We start from the raw sequence: 17,702 nt of genomic DNA on the forward strand, positions 1-17,702 counted from the left end.
GAAGAAAGTTTCTGGGGGCAGAGTGGCAAGTGAAACGGTGTGAAGTGTTGTGTAATTTTCTGTTGTTCTGTGATGTACTTTTTTTCCTTTCCTGTGATTTACTTGTGATAAGTAAAATGGGATTATAGAGGGGCTTTGTTTTCTTTCTGACTTATCAGGTGAGAGAATTTGAAAGGACTTAAGACAAACATCTTTTGAGTCTGTCCTCAAGACTTACACTCCTGGCCATCAAGTGTGGTGGTGAGTTTTTATCATGGCCAAACTGTTACTGTTTGTTATGAACACTGAAAAGCCTTTGCTTTAATTTGCAAGAGACACTTTTTTGATTTCTGATTATTATGGCATATTTTAAGAATTACTTTCTTAAGTTCAAATTCTGCTGCTCCAGTGCTTTTCTATCTGCCCAGGTTTATATACCTCCTATAGTATTACTGCTGTTGTTTGGAGGTGAAGCAACATGCTCTGGAACAGAAAGTTGTTCTGATGTAGTGAAGTGGTTGTCAAAAGAAAGTCTCTAGTGCTTTGCTCTGGAAGAAGCAGGAGCTCGTTCTCATTTATTGGAGAAAGAGAGCTTTTAGGTATCTATTGCCAGAAACTGGTGTAAATGCTGATCTCATAATTCAGGGATAGCAAGAGGATAAATGCATTCCCCGGAATGTGTCTGCTGCCTCCTCTCCTCAGTCCTTCCACATCTTGCCCCTGGGAAAATGTCAGAGCGGGGATTATTTTCAGTTCAGCCTTTGCCAGGTTCCTCTTTAGTCTTGTGGTTTTACAGATGTTACAGAGAATGTCAAGAGGGTTGTGTTTTATTCTTTCCATCTTGCTGTTCATGGTTCATTTCAGTGTCAGGAATTACTTTGCAATCTGATCATGCTGAATATAGAATTGTTCTTAAGCTGGTTAGAGCAGTTCTGTTCACCATAGCATCTATGATACTAAGAGTAAGCAGTTGTTCACCTGCCAAGCAGATTGCTCTCTTTATGGAGGAAGCTTATTCCCCAAGTATTTCTATGCTCTGCCAGTGCTGCTATCACACAGGGTCATAGCTGTTGCTACTCTTTTCACTGAGGAGAATACACATGGCAATGCACTGAAAAGGGTACTTAGAGGAAGTCACAGCTCTAGTACTACTACAGCTCTGCTCCTGCTCATGATATAGAAGTAAATTTCTCCCTGTAGTGTTCTCTGACACCACAGAAAGCTTTTACTTCTGTCAGAAATAAGCCTGTAGAAAAAATAGTTCTTTAGTCTACTGAAACCTTTTCATTAATGAAGGATGCTGAAAAATGTCATGTAGTTTAAATGACTATGCTGAGCATTGCAGCTGATGGGAGTAGAAAGTAGTTGCTGGTTGGTTGTTTTTTTTCTTTTTTTTGCATCAAGCGCTCTATAATTTGAGGTGATGTAGCTAAAAGCAGTGTAAAACATCTGAATACTATTCATATGGACTTTTAGGTCCAAATCCAGATTTGACCTGTTGTTTGGTTGGTTTATTTTTTTGCGTCTGAGTTCTTGTTTGGTTTTTAACATCCATGAGCAGAGCCTGGTAGCTGTATACTTGTTGAATTATTCTTCCTGGTTTTAGTACGTAGAAGTTCTACATAAAGAGGCGTTAAGGGGGGCAGTCTACCAATATATTTTGCATTGCAGCTTTTGTTATATTGAACTAAAAATAGTTAGTGAAAGGGATAAAACAATCTTGCTATAAATATAGATAATAATGCCAAGACTCATATTGGAACCTGGGAAAGTGCTTGTTTAATTTCATGTTAGAGAATTTGGTCTCAAAATCACTCCCAGATCCATTCTACGTTATATACTGTTCACTGATTGTCATTGTACTGCCAATCTTAAATTCATAAGAGGAATAGGGATGTCTTAAATCTTCTGTAATTTCAGTGTTTCAGAGGAAGTGCAGGAATTAAACTAAAAGCCCAAACTTGCTATTGTTTTTCTGTTCAGTTTTGCCTGGTTTTCCCCATTCCTTTCAACGCATTTCAGGTTTGCTGTTGAGTGGCCAATTGGAGCAGGAGAGTGCCTGTCCTTGCTTGCTTCAGCTTCTGCTCATCTTGCTTCCACAGTCCTCTAGTGACGCTCTGCCTTTCTGTTCTGTAACACAGTTGATGTTCTTGGAGGGTTTCTGTAAGCACACTGAAAACTTGAAGTTATACATTGTGGCAGGTAACTTGCAGCTCCTTTGATAACAGTCTTGAGTTTGCAGCACCAGAGGATGAGGCAATACCTACCTGAAAGATGGGGGAGTGGGGAGCAAGAGTAAATTAAAATCTACAGTTTCGTTACATGAGAGAACCTCATAGATTTGCTTTGCAGTGATGGATATAGCTGAAGGGAAACTGCATTTGTTAGATGCTTGAATTTTTCCTTCTTCAGTACAAGAAGTATTCTTAATGACTACTTTATTTTCAGTTAGTATTTACTATATACATGATGTTAGTGATGAAATACTGTTGATATTTATCATGATATTCATCCATAATATTTGGAATCAAACAGCAAGTTGGACTGCAGTGTGTCTTTGAAGTACACTCAGCTGGACACTACTGTGTTTGTTGGTAATGTTTTGCAATCCACACTTTAGAGTTTGTTTTAATCAGAAAGAGCAAAGCCTTTAAACGTATCTGGAGCAGAGTGGGAGGTAGCTTCACAAAATGGCTCATTACAGTTAATTACTGTGAAATTAATCATTTAGTCTTGCTATGTAACTCTACTAATGTCTTCTCATTTATATAAAACTAAATATGCACACAACAAAAAGCAGACTTTGGGAACTAAATAGGAAGAAATTTGCATGGTCTCACCATAGTAGGCATTTAACAGAATGTACATGAGAAGTGAAACATTAGCATGTGAAAGTAGTGAAGAAAATAAACTGCACAGAAGAGATCACAAGAAACAAATTGCAAGTAGTCCTATTAACAATATTTCAAATAACTAAATAATTCTGATAAGTTCTTTGCAGAGCCAAGATGAAGACTCGCTGTTTAATTTCTCTGTTTAAAATGCAAGTGGGTATTTGTTCATTTAATAACTTTTGGGTGGGACCAGGAGGGTTTTTTTGCAGTGTTTTTACATCTGTGACACACCAGTGAGTAGAAAATGAAGCAACAGTAAGGGCTGTATTCAGGTGTCCTGAATTCTGAGGAAATGCGTAGTCAGCGAGAGCTATGCACCTTAAATCTTTCAGAGTTTAAGCCAGTCAAGGGGAAATCATGGATAAGGACTTCATGAGAACGCCTGAAAATGGCCTTGAGCTCATTAAATGAATATTTAGATTAAAAATTTTCTTTATCAAAAAATGATGGTGTGAAGGTGATTTTGTTCCTTAACAAGTCCTTGTGTTCTGTGTTATGCCCAGTAATTAACTTAGCTTAACAAGTAGGTTGTAAAACAAAAGTATAGGGCATAATGGCAGTGTGATACAGGACCAAAAGAACCAGTGCTTCACTGCCATCTCACAGGTATGGGAATTGCCATGCTGCCAGCAATCAATGCCTCCCTCCCTGAGACTTGTGTTTTCAAATAGTGCTTTAGATGTAATAAAAATCCATGCAAACCCAGATTATTTTTATTATTATCATCATTGCTTACGATCTATTTCAGTATTCAGAAAGATGAATTTTAGTAGTGAGACTGCTGAGGGTGTGCAGCGATTGCAGACCAGTTGACTGGCAGTTCATCAGATCTTGCAAACAGATCTACAGAGATTCAGTAGATGTCACAAGGGCTTGTGCAGGGTGGTGGATTTGTTTAGACCTGCTTAAATTACTGCTTGGTGGTTATGCTAGCTCAGCCTCCAGCCTTTGAGCTTCACACTCTGTGTGTATGCATGTGCATGCACATATAGGTATGGTTTTCTTGGAGGAGCAGCACTGCTCTGTGACCATGGCTTCTAATGCATTTCTGTAAACCAGATCTAGTGAACCAGATTTAGAAAAGCTGTAGCACTGGCCTGGAGGTGCCAGTGGTGTGTGGGCTCTGGGAGGAGGTGGGGCAGCTTACATCTTCACATGGATGAGTCTGTTCAATCTAAGCTATTCGTTTCTTTGTCACCAGCTTTGGAGCTACTGAACCAGTTGGGTAATCACTTGTGCCTAAAACTGGAATGGAACTGGAAATGAGCTGGAAAGTGTTACTCATTTGACTCCATGTTTATGAATCAATACAAAGCAAATCTAAGCACTTGTTTGTGAGTCATCTGAAATAATAAAAAAGCTACTGTTTTTATCAAATAGTCACATGCAACCTAGAACTTTGTGCCTCTTGAACTCTAGAGTACCCTCAGATCTAGTACATTCTCCAGCCCAGAGTCTGTCCTAAGATGTTTTGGTGTTCCACAGTTGCCATTGTAAGTTATTGGCACTGGCAGCCAGCCCTCTCTAATACTGAGTGTGTTTACAGGGTTCCCACTTAGAGACACTTTGCTAATCTTGGTTTCAGCACACTGCTCTCAAACCAGAGAACTACTGGTTGCCGAAGAGAATGAGAGAGAGAAAAACTGGCCATGTACTAGCATCTTTTTTTGTTAAGCTTCATTATCAGTGATGTGTTCCCCTTCTGCTCTGCCCAGAGGCATTTCTTTTGAAGAGGGCAGAGCAGAAGAAAAACAGTTGAATTGTTCTGGGAAAACAAAAATCAACTATTTTTGTTTAGATTTCTGTTTGTTGATTCTAAGTCATGCAGGTGATGCCGCCTGGAAGTATCTTTGCTTCTTTGGTTGAAGGTCCTTCATTTTCCGGTGCCAGTAAGAATCAGACATCTTTTACTCTTTTGTTGACTATTGCAAGGACAGAAGATTGGCATTTGCCTCACAACTTAAGTCATCCTGAGTTCTAAACTACAGCAAGTAGGAGGATTACTGGGCTACTGAACCCTGAGCACCATCAGGGTATAGCGCTATGACAGAGGGATTCCCCTCCTCCCATGAATTAAATTCAGATGTTAGTAACTGACACCCTGTTAGAAATCAGTGTTTTAAAAATAGAGTTGATGAAAGCTTGCAAAATCTTTTTAATATTTTCTTACAGGTCTAAACTGAAAGGAATTCAGCAGTGTGTGTAACCAAATAACAAAAAAATTTGATTTCTTGTAAAGCATGTTAGCATGTGCTTGTGTGAGTATTAATCTTTCTTAAGCAGGCCTGTTGGACACTGAAGGGGGTTTCACAGAGGTGGGCCAGAGCTTAGCGAGGCTGGCTCTCTGGGTACAGCAAGCATGGCTTTGATAGAGGGTGGTTCATAGCAGTTGAGTACAGAGCTCCTGCTCTGAATCACCCGCTGGACAAATGTAGTTTTGACTGTGAATTCTTCTTAATGAAGATGTGGCTGAATTTAGCTTCAAATTGTGTTTCAAACTGTTGTCCATGTATCTTGAAGAATAACACTCTCCCATATTTTTTAGTTATTCATGAAAATGGTTTGTGGTCTTTGTTTTGTCTGTCTGAAGTCTTTAAACTGACTTGTAGTTCTGACATAGATCTCTGTTTGCAACTCTTTTGGCTTAGCGCTTGGTATTTTGCAGTTTCTGTCTTGGCTTGTTGGATGTTTTTAATTTTCTGTGGGTATTTTTACATAATGAGAGCTTGTAGATGTCTGCTTCGTTTGGTTAAAAAGATTTTGGATGAGGTGGGTGGGTTTCATAGAGCAATCGTGATCTTCATTTTCAAGTGACACATTTCAGAAACGGTTGAGGCTTTTTCTAGAGAGTGATAATGTTTTTTGACCAGCACCTGTGAAATTAGAACCCAAGGAAGAACATTGCTCTGTCTGTATAACAGCACGCTGTCACTATCAGTAAAATACTTTGTCTCTTGATATTGCTGCAGAAATAAACGCCACCTTTAAAAGGTCAAAACTGGTCTTTGCTGTTGAAGAGACTGTGGGCACTGCATAATTAAAATGATGCTTACATGTGGTTCTCCTCTTTGGATCATTCTGCACGTAACACAATGCCATATATAGGAAATAATTATTTTTCAGATTCAGGCTTTAATTTGCGTTTTCAGCCTTTACACTAAGATGTGCAGTGTGTGGAAGTTGCATGTTGCTGTGATTCAGCCACATGTGTACTACTGCAAGAAGTTCTTCTCACTGTTTTAATTCCTGAGCTTGGGTTGTAATGGCTTAATTACTGATAGTGAATATTCTTGAAGAATTTTGTGCCCATTGTTGAAACTTAAGATTGAGGAAGGAAGGAGAAGAATGTTGCTTTATGTTTCTCAGTGGGTTGTTTTATTTGAAGGCATTTGGTATATTTACTCATGGTTAGTCCTCGTTTCTCAGGCTTGGTGGAATGGTGAGTTTCTTCATTGCTGAGTGGATGCTACAGCAGCTAATTCAGCCTGACGTTCACTTGACCAGTCTTCAGTGCTATTGAGAGCAGGAAATGTGCGAGACAGCTTTGAGGTAACCGAGGATGTGACCCAAAAGCTATACAGCTATACCCTAGCTGTGCATTTCTCTGTACATTGCTGTCCAGAACATCTGCTGGTGCTCTCAGCGCTGGTCTTGATGCCTTCCCCAGTGCATTCTTCCAGGATAGGAGATGGATTTGTAGAGAGGAAGATACTCAAGAAACTGCTATGTCATGTCATTCAACCCACTCAGAGTTCCTTACCCTAAAGCAAATACAAGTATCCTCTCTAACAAATGCTTTCTTTGTGTGCTCTGGCAGAGATCACAGAGGAGCCTGTCTCCTGGGTCTAGAAATTGTTACAGAGTAGAAGACCATAGTGCCACAATTAGCCCAGTAATTTCTGTGTGGCATCTTGTATTGCTTATGAATGATTTTTCTTCCCCCTCTTCCCCCGCCTTGTTTATTTATTTATGTTTTAATTTCTTTGCGAGTTTCCCTGGCTTATAATTGTTTCTGTTTTACATTAGACATCACATAGGAGTTTTAGGCAAAAGTTTCTTGTACATTTCACCCCTTTCTTCCCTTGTGGTGCAGTTTGTTTTTTTTCTCATGCATTCATAAGTGTTTCTGTGGACATAAAGAAGTCCACACTGCACAACTGCGGACTTTACTGTATTGTTACAGGCATTTTGATTGCCACCATTCCTGAATTAGTTCGTAAGATAGTTTTTTTTTTCTAGACCAGTTATGATTTGCATAAAAACAACCTATGTAATAAAGGTGTAATGAAAGGATTCACAAAAAATGATTATTTCGCAAAATACATCTTCTCATGCAGAAGTTGTATTGATGGAATAGGGTTTCTATTAGGTTCATGGTGGTGTCTTCTGTAGAACTGGTGTGGGTGTGGACCCAAGGGCAAGTGCCCAAGATGGTTTTGTGATGTGGTGTTGTCTTGGCTGAGCTCACAGTCAATAGAGACCCATTGAAGGAGGCCCCACTGATAATGTCCAAGTGGCAGTTGTGTCTTTCCCATGTTCCCCAGAGAGGTGCAGGGGGTGAAAAGGTGTGTGCTCATCAGAGTCCAGTTAGTGTTCACCGCTCGAGGCATATGCTTCAAGTCTTTCTGACCTTTACTCTGTCCCCAGTGTTTATGCTTGTGTGTTTCTTGTGCAGTTGGAGTTCTCACTAGCTGTTTATGGTAGTTAAAAGGCCAGCAGTGTCTGTTAGGTAATGTAGTCACCGGCCTTTGAAAAGTTTCCCATGCATGCTTCGAAGATAGAAAGTGAACTGGCATACAAAAGGTTGACCATGATGTGATCTACAGTTATGCGATAACCATCTCTTGCTGAGGAAGGTTGGTTAGCTAGAAAAACAAAGCTGCACGCTGTCATCCTGTAATGAAGGGTTTTTTCTAATGCTTGAATCTAGCAGTGGGCAGTTTGTCTGCATGCATCAGAAATGTCTCAAGGTCTGGAGGGCTAGCCATTCTCCTATCTATCCTCAGGGTACAGTTGGTTGCAGAGGACCAGCAGGAAGCCCCTTGTCAGTGTCATGTCTGAATTCTAGTGGAGATGCAAACTAATGTGAGAATAGAGAGGAAGAAGGACAGAGCTGTAGGGAAGCGAGCAGCAACCTAGCAAGCAAGAGGCTGTGGAGAACACAGGAACTGATACACTGTGGCAGGAGCTGTTCACAGTGTACTGGCTTGTTAAATGTGTATAGTTTATGCACCCTAGATACTTTCTGGGCTTTATGCATGTGCCTAACCCTCAGGTTGGATGCCACTGCATTGACCACTGTGCTAAGACATGTTTTTTTTATTTCTCACCAAATTCTGAGTAAGCGTGAGAAGCATTAGCTCTTCTTCTCTCGCCAGGGTCTTAGAGATAACTACAGTGCTGGAGGTTGACTGTCTGAGAGGGGAATGATTTGAAGCATGATAGGAGCCAAGCAGCCATCTCCTGTTCCAGGTCACAGTTTGCACTATGTACTGTGAAGAGAAAGGGAAGAATGAGACAGAAGGCAGCTCTGAGCAGAAGTGGCAGCACTAATATGACTGCCTGCTTTCTCCTCTGGTACTTGAGGTATTTCATAAAATGCATTCTTAGTCGAGAAATCTGACAACCCATCTGTGTTATGCATTGTTCCAGTTGATGAACTTCATAAAATGGGCAGATCGTATGGTGTAGGAAAGGAATAAGGTCACAGTTGTTAGCAGTGTATCAGTGCTGATATTAGATAACTACTATTGAGCATTTTGCCTGTAATTCCCACATTGCATTTGGGAGGATTCTCTGTGGTTTGCCAATCTCTGTGGAAGTCATTATTGTTGTTAGGGTAAGTTTACATTGTACATACCACAATTTTGGTGCTTTGAAATTACAAAGGTGGCTTTGTAATTTCAAAGCACCATTCTTTGTTATATTGGTGCTGATAGGTTTCTCATGAAAGGTTTCCAATGGATTTAGAGTGGTGTGCTAGGCTCCCACCACCTGGTTTGTCATCTCGTGATTGGTTAGCCAGATACTTCTAGAAGGCTGGGATATCTAATTTTAAGTTAAAACCTTGCTTCTGCCCCAGGGCACGGTGCTTCATCCATACACTGTGTCCCTCTTTGAGTGGCACAGGTTATGGAAGATGGCTTCCTCAGGTGGAAGTTCTGGAAGTAGTGACTGTTTGTCTTGTATCTCTAGTATGAGGCATTTCACACCTCCCAAGCTCCTGCCTTCTGGCCCCTAGGTTTTGGTTCTGATTTTTCGACTCCATAAAAGCAAATATCAACATGGCTGTCAAACATTAGTGCCAGACTGGTACTTTAGCATTAGGTACAAGAGATTCACAGTGTTCCCTTGTCCTTGCAATTTCTAAATTGTGTAAGACTGCCATTGTTTTTCTCTAGTTTTCCTTTTTGGCTGTTGCCTACTGTAGGCTTTTAGGCTTTAATCATGAGAAGTTTCTGGACTAGTTCATACCTTTATGCACCACAAGGTTGTTTTCAAAAGGTTGCATGGGGAGCAGTAACTTAGCTTTTTCAGACATAAGCAGATGGGCAGCAACTATTTTTCCTCAAAGCCCCTGAAGCAACCTAAGTTCCTTCACAGTGCTCTACATACTGATCCCTATAGAGGTTCTGCTCTGCGTGGGATAGAGAGAATGACAGCCCTGGTTCCTGATCATGTTGAGTTCCTACAAGCACAACGTGGACTACTAAGTGTGGTTTAGAAATAGAATTGTTTTGGGAGGAGGAGCGTAGTTACATGCCTTGTGTGTTGTAGCTTGGCCTACAAACCTATGGATAGTATCAGTACAAACTGATAGCACTGCTTTGGCCTCGAGGGGGGGTTAAATATTTTTTGTGTATCTCGCTTTGCTGGAAGCCTGCTCTGCAAGATAGAGCTAAATGGAGATGATGCCTTGACTCTGAGGAGATACTTTGTCCATGTATCTCTGAGGAGATACATGCGGAGGATGTTTGAAGAGGACACCTATGTAAGAGGAGACTGATTGAACCTTTCTCCTGCGGTTTCACCACCTAAAAAATGAACAGGAAGATGGGAACACTTATGTCATCAACTCAAATTCTCCACAATAGGACTACAGATGACATTAAACTCTAAACAACAACAAAGACTAGCTTACAGCCAAGTGTAAAAGAGATGTGGTTAGGAGGGTGATGACAACTCTATTTCTCTTTCTTTTGTCTTTTGATCTGGTCCAAATTGAGCGCACACAGATTTAAAAATAATTGTAGTAAGTAAAAAATGTTTTTACTGTGTAATTCATGATTGTGGTACCTGTATTGTTAGAACATTGTACTATGGGAAGAGAATACAAATGTGTAGTTAATTGGATATTTCTGCACAAAAAGTTAAAGGAGCTACTAAATCAAGTATAAATTGCTGATTTTTCTCATTAGGTTAATGACATGTTGTGTTTTGCTTTTTTTTTTTAGGTCATATTTAGGTCATCTTGTGGAACCTTCTGAGGAAACAAGGGTAATAATAAGAAAACAATGTTTAATGAAAGTATCTTCAGTGCACAGTCAGACTGAAACAGGAACAGGTTGTCTGGAGTAAGTATTGCAGTGTTTTTTGGTGGGGTTGGTTTGTTTTTTCCTCATAAAGTCAATAGCATGGTTATTAGTCTGTTGTTCTATTTAACTTTATTAGTGTTGCGTTCAGAAGTAAAAATCAGTGACTGCATACTAGTTTTGGTTGATCAGTTGGTAATGGACACTCTTTTGCTCTTACTGAAGCATCTCCTATCTTGGAAGCAATTGAGTCTTAGGAAATTTAGATGGGTTTCAGATTCTTCTCTTGGCTCCTGTATATTCTGGGTATGGTTCTAAGCAGGAAGTGGCCTCATAATAGATATAATGACATATAACCCCTGATTTGCTGGCTAAAGTTAAAGCCCTGCCTATATCTTCCAGGGTGTTTGAAAATATAATTGGTTTTTTGGCTGTAACTTTCCATTCCTGGCATTTTCTGTGTGACCTTGATGTTTGTGTTGTCAGTATTTCAATATTTGTCTTGTGTTGCAGTTGCATCATCCTTCAAACTAGCATAAATCTTCAATTTATGGATCTCAGACATGTTTTTTCTTCACTGTTGCTAGTTGACTTCTAGCTTTTCTGAATTCTAGGCTGATATATGTGTATCTCATTTATGATATAAGAAATCTAACTACCTAGCTCAGGGACTGTGGATTGCACTTTTTGGTACTGGATACCGAAACATTTATATACTGGTACAATATAATACTTAATTTCCTTGTGCGTCACTTGCTTGAGGTAGGTCACCTTGTTTGCATCAAATTTTTTAAACATATTCTTGTAGAGGTTAGAAACTGGGAAAAATCTGCATATTTGTCTGATGCAGGTTTTTCTCACGCTGTGTGATATGTGACTAGTTCTGCAGGAGCAATTGGAAATGAATGAAAAATATCTGGCCATTAGAACTGAATGGGTTAGTAAGTGGTTTTAGTTTACAACAAGATTGTTTTGACATACTGCTTTATTACCAACAGGAAATGAGTCGTCTTAGCTTCTTCTTTGAAAAGGGATCTGTACATGGTGTCATAATATGGGTAGAAAAATGTGAAACCTACTCACACAAGCTAAACTTTTCCTAATTGGTATTTTTTCCAAAGTGTTTTTGACTGGCAGAATAATCCATTTGGTTTGATAATTTACTTATTTTTTTGAAGGCAGGAAATGAATTATTGTAAAATTTCAATTAAAGATGGGTTTAAAGAGGTTGTCGTGTGTGTTAGTTCCCTTTTTGTAAGTGCTTGAAGCTAATGCTGCAATTTTAAGTCAGCACATGTAAATGTGTATCACAGTTCCTGATCTAGGCCATATGTGAAGTGGCTGGAAAACCTACTCACGAAAGGTTCTTGTAGCACTGATGCTTAAATTCTGACCTCTGAAGTTTTCAGGAACTGTCTTGTATGATGTTGGTTGTCTTACTGACATACTAGACTACAGGGTAGAAATAGAGGCACCTATCACAATGTCCAAATAAAATAACACTTATTTGTTGCTAACACACTTACTTTGACAGGTTAATTCTTGAGTCTGATAATCAAGTTATCAAAACAGATGGGCAATAAAGTTGAAACTGAGCTCTCCAAACAAATGAGATAAAAAACGTCCACTGGAGACAGCTTTAGTCATTTTCAATCATTATATACAGGCTTATGCTGGGCATAAACTTGCTCATGTGTTCAGTAGCCAGTAAACTTTTCTGTTATAACCTAAAATTGATTCTAATTTGCCCTTTTGGGGGAAATATTTTTGAATGCTTCTTGTTTATTTGTTTAGATTTGGACATTTGTACAGAGTTCAATCATCACAAAATATTTTGCAGTTGGAATCCTCCATTAAAGAACTAAAAACATGAAAAGAAAGTCTGAACGGTGTCCATATTCACAGATAAAAAGCCAGATGGAGTTCTCATGAGGTCTTAAAAGCAGAAGTTGAATCTCACAGCGTGGGAAAAGTAACCCCATGCAGCAGTTAGCCCAGGACTGACTGCTCAAGGCAGCTACTAAAGGCAGCTCCTAAAGGTAGGAGCTCTTTTGGGAGTCAGGAGGTTGAGTGTGAACCAGCAGTGAGCACTAACCACACACTGGGCTGCCTCAGCAGGGGTACAGCCAGCAGGGCAAAGGAAAGGATTGCTCCCTTTCACTCAGTGCCTCTGAAGCTGCATCCAGAGCACCTCTCCAGTTCTGGGCCCTCACGAGCAAGAGGGATGCTCACAAACTGGAGAGTCCAGCGGGAGGGCTGCTGCTGAGGGGCTGAAGGATGTGACATTTGAGGTGGGGGTGCGCATTACCTTTGTTTGGAGAAGACAAGGAGAGAAAGATCTTTACCAAGTTTTCCACTGCCTGAAGGAGGATTATAGAGCAGATGTGGCCAGATGTCTGAGAAAGAAAAACTTCACTGTGAGGGTGGTTAAGCACTGGAACAGATTTGCTTATGGAAACTTTGGAGTCTCCATCCATGGAGACTTTCAAAATTAACTGTGCAAACTCCTAAGCAACATGTTCTAACTTCAGTGTTGAAACTAGTCTTGGGATCAGATGACTCCCAGAGGTCCCTTTCAACCCAAATTAGTCTGTGATTCTTAGATAATATTAATTATTCTTGGTCCTTATGGTGAATGGCCAGGACTACTTTTGGCTCTATTACCATTAACTTCATGACAGAAGTATTGACTGAGTGCAGTTTTTAGGATTATTCTTTTCTACCAAATGGCATTATATTTCAAGCTTCCTTTTATAAGAGACAGGTCATGAAAAAGATGCATGAAATACATCTGAATATTTGCATTAGACTTTAACTGTTGCTTGTTCAGCAACAATTCCTGTTCTTACATAGCAGATGGCTGTGAAGACCCACCTCTGAATCTGCTTAGGTTTTTTTTTTCCTTAAAGGGCATTTTTCTAACTTTAAGTGTCCCTGGCATCTCTGTACATGAGACTTAAGCACAGCCTGCTTGTGTGATAGCTCTGTGTTTTGGTCCATGTGCCCTCCTTGTAGGAGAAAATTTCACTCATTAATTTTCCACAGTTTTTAATTATTTCCCTTTTTACCTCTCTTTCTAGCTCCATACAATGTGTCTGCTGGAGAATAACCCTCTTTCCTGGAGGTTTTGATTGAAATGTCAGAAATAATTGAAAAGAGAATCTTTTAGTCCCTGTGTGAAGAGGTATCTATATATAGGAAAACCTCAATTTTTGCTCTTCACTTTTTTATAGTAGAAAGTCTTCTAGATCATAATTTAGAGATGTAACATTTTAATAGCTGAATGAAGCAGTTGGCTGCTGTGGAAATTTGATAGTCTCAGTCCATTCGTACAATTCAAAAGGAGGGGAAATATTAACCATTTATATATTTGTCTTGTAAGTGGAATATTTACTTCTCCTTTCCTCCATGCTTACAGTAGAATAAGTAATTACTGTGACTGGTAGAACAGGCAAGAAAATAGCAGAGAGCAGAACTAATACTGATTAAATATTTCCTTTATGTTTGTTAGGCTTGTAAAATGTTTAGCAAGGGCGGGCGGGACAAGGACCCTGCAGTTTACTTAGTACAGTAAATCAATAAAAGCACAACCTCATATTATTATTGCATCTTTTCAGATCCATGACAGGCGCACTGAATAATAGCTTGGGCTATTATAAAGCCAGACCTTTAGGCTGTAGTTTTACCTGCATTTTTAAAAATGAGCTTGAGAGCTGTGAAGTGGCAAGCCAGCCCTGGGGCTGGGAGAAACTGTCACTTTCCCTCCAGCACTCATCTTGTTTCTGTTCACATCTTCACTTTGCTGGCACAAGCAGTTATGCAGCTCTATAGGAAACTGCCTGACTCACCTGTGCTAAAATGACATCTTTATTCTGGGTTAAGCTTCCCTCTGGGTTATGGTTCAGCTCTTTCTCCTCCTTTCCCCTTGAGTCTGACTGTCCAGTCCTCTTTCTTCCCATGTGACATCTCCATTCACCTTTTTTGTTACGCTTGATTCTTCTTTTTGTTTGAAATGTCCATGTGAGAATCTCATCATTTAAATGTTTAATAGAATATTTTTCTCGTGCTTCAACTCAACATATCCTAACATTTCATGCCGAACTTCCCCTGGTTCATAAAATATCTACAGTGATCTGGATTATCAAAAGTGAATTACCTAGGTTGTGAACTCACCAGCTCTAATCTCCCAAATCTTTAGTCTCGCTATCCTGGAGCACGCTATACAGAATGCATTGGTCTTCGTGTCAGGTCCCTCTCTGCCTGCTGCTATTTAAAACTTACCAAAATATCTGCAAAAGCTGTTTACAAATTTCCTAACAGTGAATGTACCAGATATGTTCTCACAACCCAGTTGACACAGAATACTCAACTATTTGACTGGGCTTTTTGCTTCATTTGAGCCTTTCTCCTTGTCTCCCTGACTCTGTTGCTCATGGTGTCAAATTAACTGTTACTTATATGACAGTGCTTTTCTAATCTACTCTTTTCTTCCATTTCTTTATATTCCATCCCACCTTGACCATGCACAGCTAAATTCTAGTGAGCTGAATGTTTTCCTATAGTGGCTCCAGCCTCAGTGTGATCCAGTGATCAAATGCTTCTGAAGATAATTTCAGACAGTAGCATTTGAATGTGAATAGAGTTTTTCTCCTCCCCACAACTCACTTTAACTGCACAATACAAAGAGATGGCCTGACACTCCTTATTTTTGTATTTATATTTTAATGTGTCTGTATACTGATTTCAAGATAGAGCAAAGGATAGTTACAAATTAGTTGTGAGAAGCTGTTATGCTAGTTTTGTATTTTGTATTCATTATGAATTATGTGCTGCCTGTGAATTGCCTGAAGTCTATCTGAATTCTGGGACTTAGGTTTTATTAATTTGTTTGGTTCATTATGAATAGTCTTTGGAGGGAGCAGGAACTATGTTGACTTGCCTGACTATAAAGTGATAAGGAGTAAGAAATTCCCTTTATCCTCATCGTTCAAACCAGTTTGGGTAAGTCTTCCAAGTCTGGAATAACATTTTATTAGTGTTGTTCTCTACCTGCAGACTTGTTTTGCAGGAAAAATTTTCTGAGGACAAGAATCTCATTTACAGCTAGTTTTAAAATTACCCTTGCATTGACTCATAGAACAATTACTATAAGAACTGACAAGAGGTAACCCAACCATCTGTTCAAATCAGGTTGATCAAATTAAATTTTAATTTTAACCTAGCTAACATGTTTGCATCTTTTTTCCCCATGTCTCTAAGTCCTGGTGAAGTCAATTGCAAATTCAGGTGCTCAGCATTTCTGGAAAACTGGGCCACTTGTATTTCGAGGCATTAATATCAAAGTAGAAACTCCGTTCATTGTAGTTTTAAAAGTCTGGCTTCAGTTCTTAAAACTTAGTGTGTAATGGTGAGGGTACAGCAGAGGAATAAAGCTGCACAAGATGTAGCTTTAATCAGGAACTGCAGAAAAAAACTAATTAAATTTTCCTTGTGGAAAATTAGCTATCTTTCATGAGGAGAATGACAGAATCTAGACTTGAATAGCTGAGTGACCACTCTTGGTCTGAGCACTGTGAGGGAATGACAGTTAAATAAGGCCTCTCATGTTTTCTATATGTAGTTATTTTTAGCAAACTAAATAGTGATATTTTTATTCTGATTTCTGGAGGAATCCTGACTAAACAGACACTCAATTTTCCATCCCATAGGGTCAGCTCATGTGGCAGTTGGGAACTGCTGAGAAATATTTATAGTGCCACATGATTTTTAAAAATAACTTCCCAGGCTACGCTGAGATGTCTTGAATTCTTAAAATCTTTGCTATTGTAGATAGATGACATTCCTGGAGTGGAAAAATCTTAGCTTGGCTAATTCAGGCATTTGTATTTATCATCAAGTTGTTTGTATTTACTTTTTAAATGTGGACTTAAATTAGATTGAAATTCACCTGTGCAGCTGTGGAAGGCCGGAACCTTGAGCAGGTTCCCTTTCTAGGGTGAAATAGGAATTTCAGAGGCATGGTATGAAATAACATACAGAATAAATTTTAATTGTCAGTGCATTCTATCCTGTCTTTAAAAGAGGGTCACTGTTGATCCTGTGTGAACTGTGAGGTCTAGTGAACAAACAGTTTAGTAGTACACGCATTGCACAGCATAGGTGCGTTCTCTTGTCGTGTTAAAGCTCTGAACAAACCTAGGTTGCAGTTCCATGTTACAACTCATTTCATCCCTATGACTACAGCTGGAGAGAAAGGGCAGTATTCTCACCCACCCCTGCTTCAGATACGCTGATTCCCTGTCACAGTGAGGCAGGTTGTTCCCTGAGTTAATGGAAAACTAGCGATGTTTGTTCGAATTGTTTTTCCACTCTGCTGGGGAGGTGGGGGACAGCCAAGAACAGGGAAAAGCAGAACAGCTTCTGCCTGTAGACTGCTCTCACAGTGAGCTGCCACTGCATGCAGGAGGCAGAGTGACTTACAAGAGTCACACTAGTGTCTGAAATAATCCTGTTGTAGTCAGTATAAATGCAGTCAAAGTCAGCAAAATGGGAGTCCCACGCAAACACTGAAACTGCTGCCAGTGTATTGACTGCAGAACCATCCTCTTGGACCTGTAGGCTCAGCGGCTGTCAGTCTGTTACAATTTTAGGAGTAGGAGAGTAGGTAGTTCTACAGAGCCATGCACTGGCATGCTGGTCCAATGTATGTGTTTGACTTTGGAGTCTTTGCAAGAAATTGTAATTCTTTCACATATAAAGAAGGAGGAATTTTTACTTCGATTTTTTTTTTTTTTAAATGCCTTCTAAGTTTCATAGAACATGAAAATCTTCCTTCATATTCTGACTCCTTTTCCATCTTTGCTGCTACATTCTTTTCCCCTACTTGTTCTCTTGCTTGCTCATCTTTTTATAGTACTAGATGTTTACGTAGTTAGAAAAATGATTACAATGATTATATTGTGTAAGTGCTTAGTGTTTCTCCTACTTAGACTATGTGATATGCTGCTGCTGTTTCCTAGAAGATTACTGTGATCAGATTGTCATCCAGCTTGTTCTGGACAGTAAGATATTGTTTAAACACTGTTCTTGTGTGTCTGGATAGGGTGGCCCTTTTCAACTGCTTTCACTGCTGCAAGACTTTCTCTTTTTTTTAGCCCCTTGACTGCCACATGACAGAGCAAGCAGTAGATAAAGAGCTGTATTGATCACAGTGACTATCATCTTGAATGTCGTGCTTAGCACTTGTAATAACTTATTAGATAAAGGAAAAATCTGGAGAAGCAGAGTGCTCTTAGTT

At 39.5% G+C, this 17,702-nt stretch overlaps 1 protein-coding gene across 3 annotated transcripts in view; it reads left to right on the top strand.

The window, feature by feature from the left end:
• PIK3CB (phosphatidylinositol-4,5-bisphosphate 3-kinase catalytic subunit beta) overlaps positions 1-17,702 on the top strand; it is a 79,704-nt gene that overhangs the window by 10,954 nt on the left and 51,048 nt on the right. For all 3 annotated transcript variants that reach the window (XM_030495166.2, XM_030495165.1, XM_030495168.1), the window contains exon 2: positions 10,328-10,447. The gene's annotated coding sequence lies outside the window, so the exon portion shown is untranslated. The remainder of the gene's footprint in view (positions 1-10,327; positions 10,448-17,702) is intronic.

Source organism: Strigops habroptila, chromosome 8 (assembly GCF_004027225.2).
Source record: "Strigops habroptila isolate Jane chromosome 8, bStrHab1.2.pri, whole genome shotgun sequence".
NCBI classification, from domain to species: Eukaryota; Metazoa; Chordata; class Aves; order Psittaciformes; family Psittacidae; genus Strigops; species Strigops habroptila.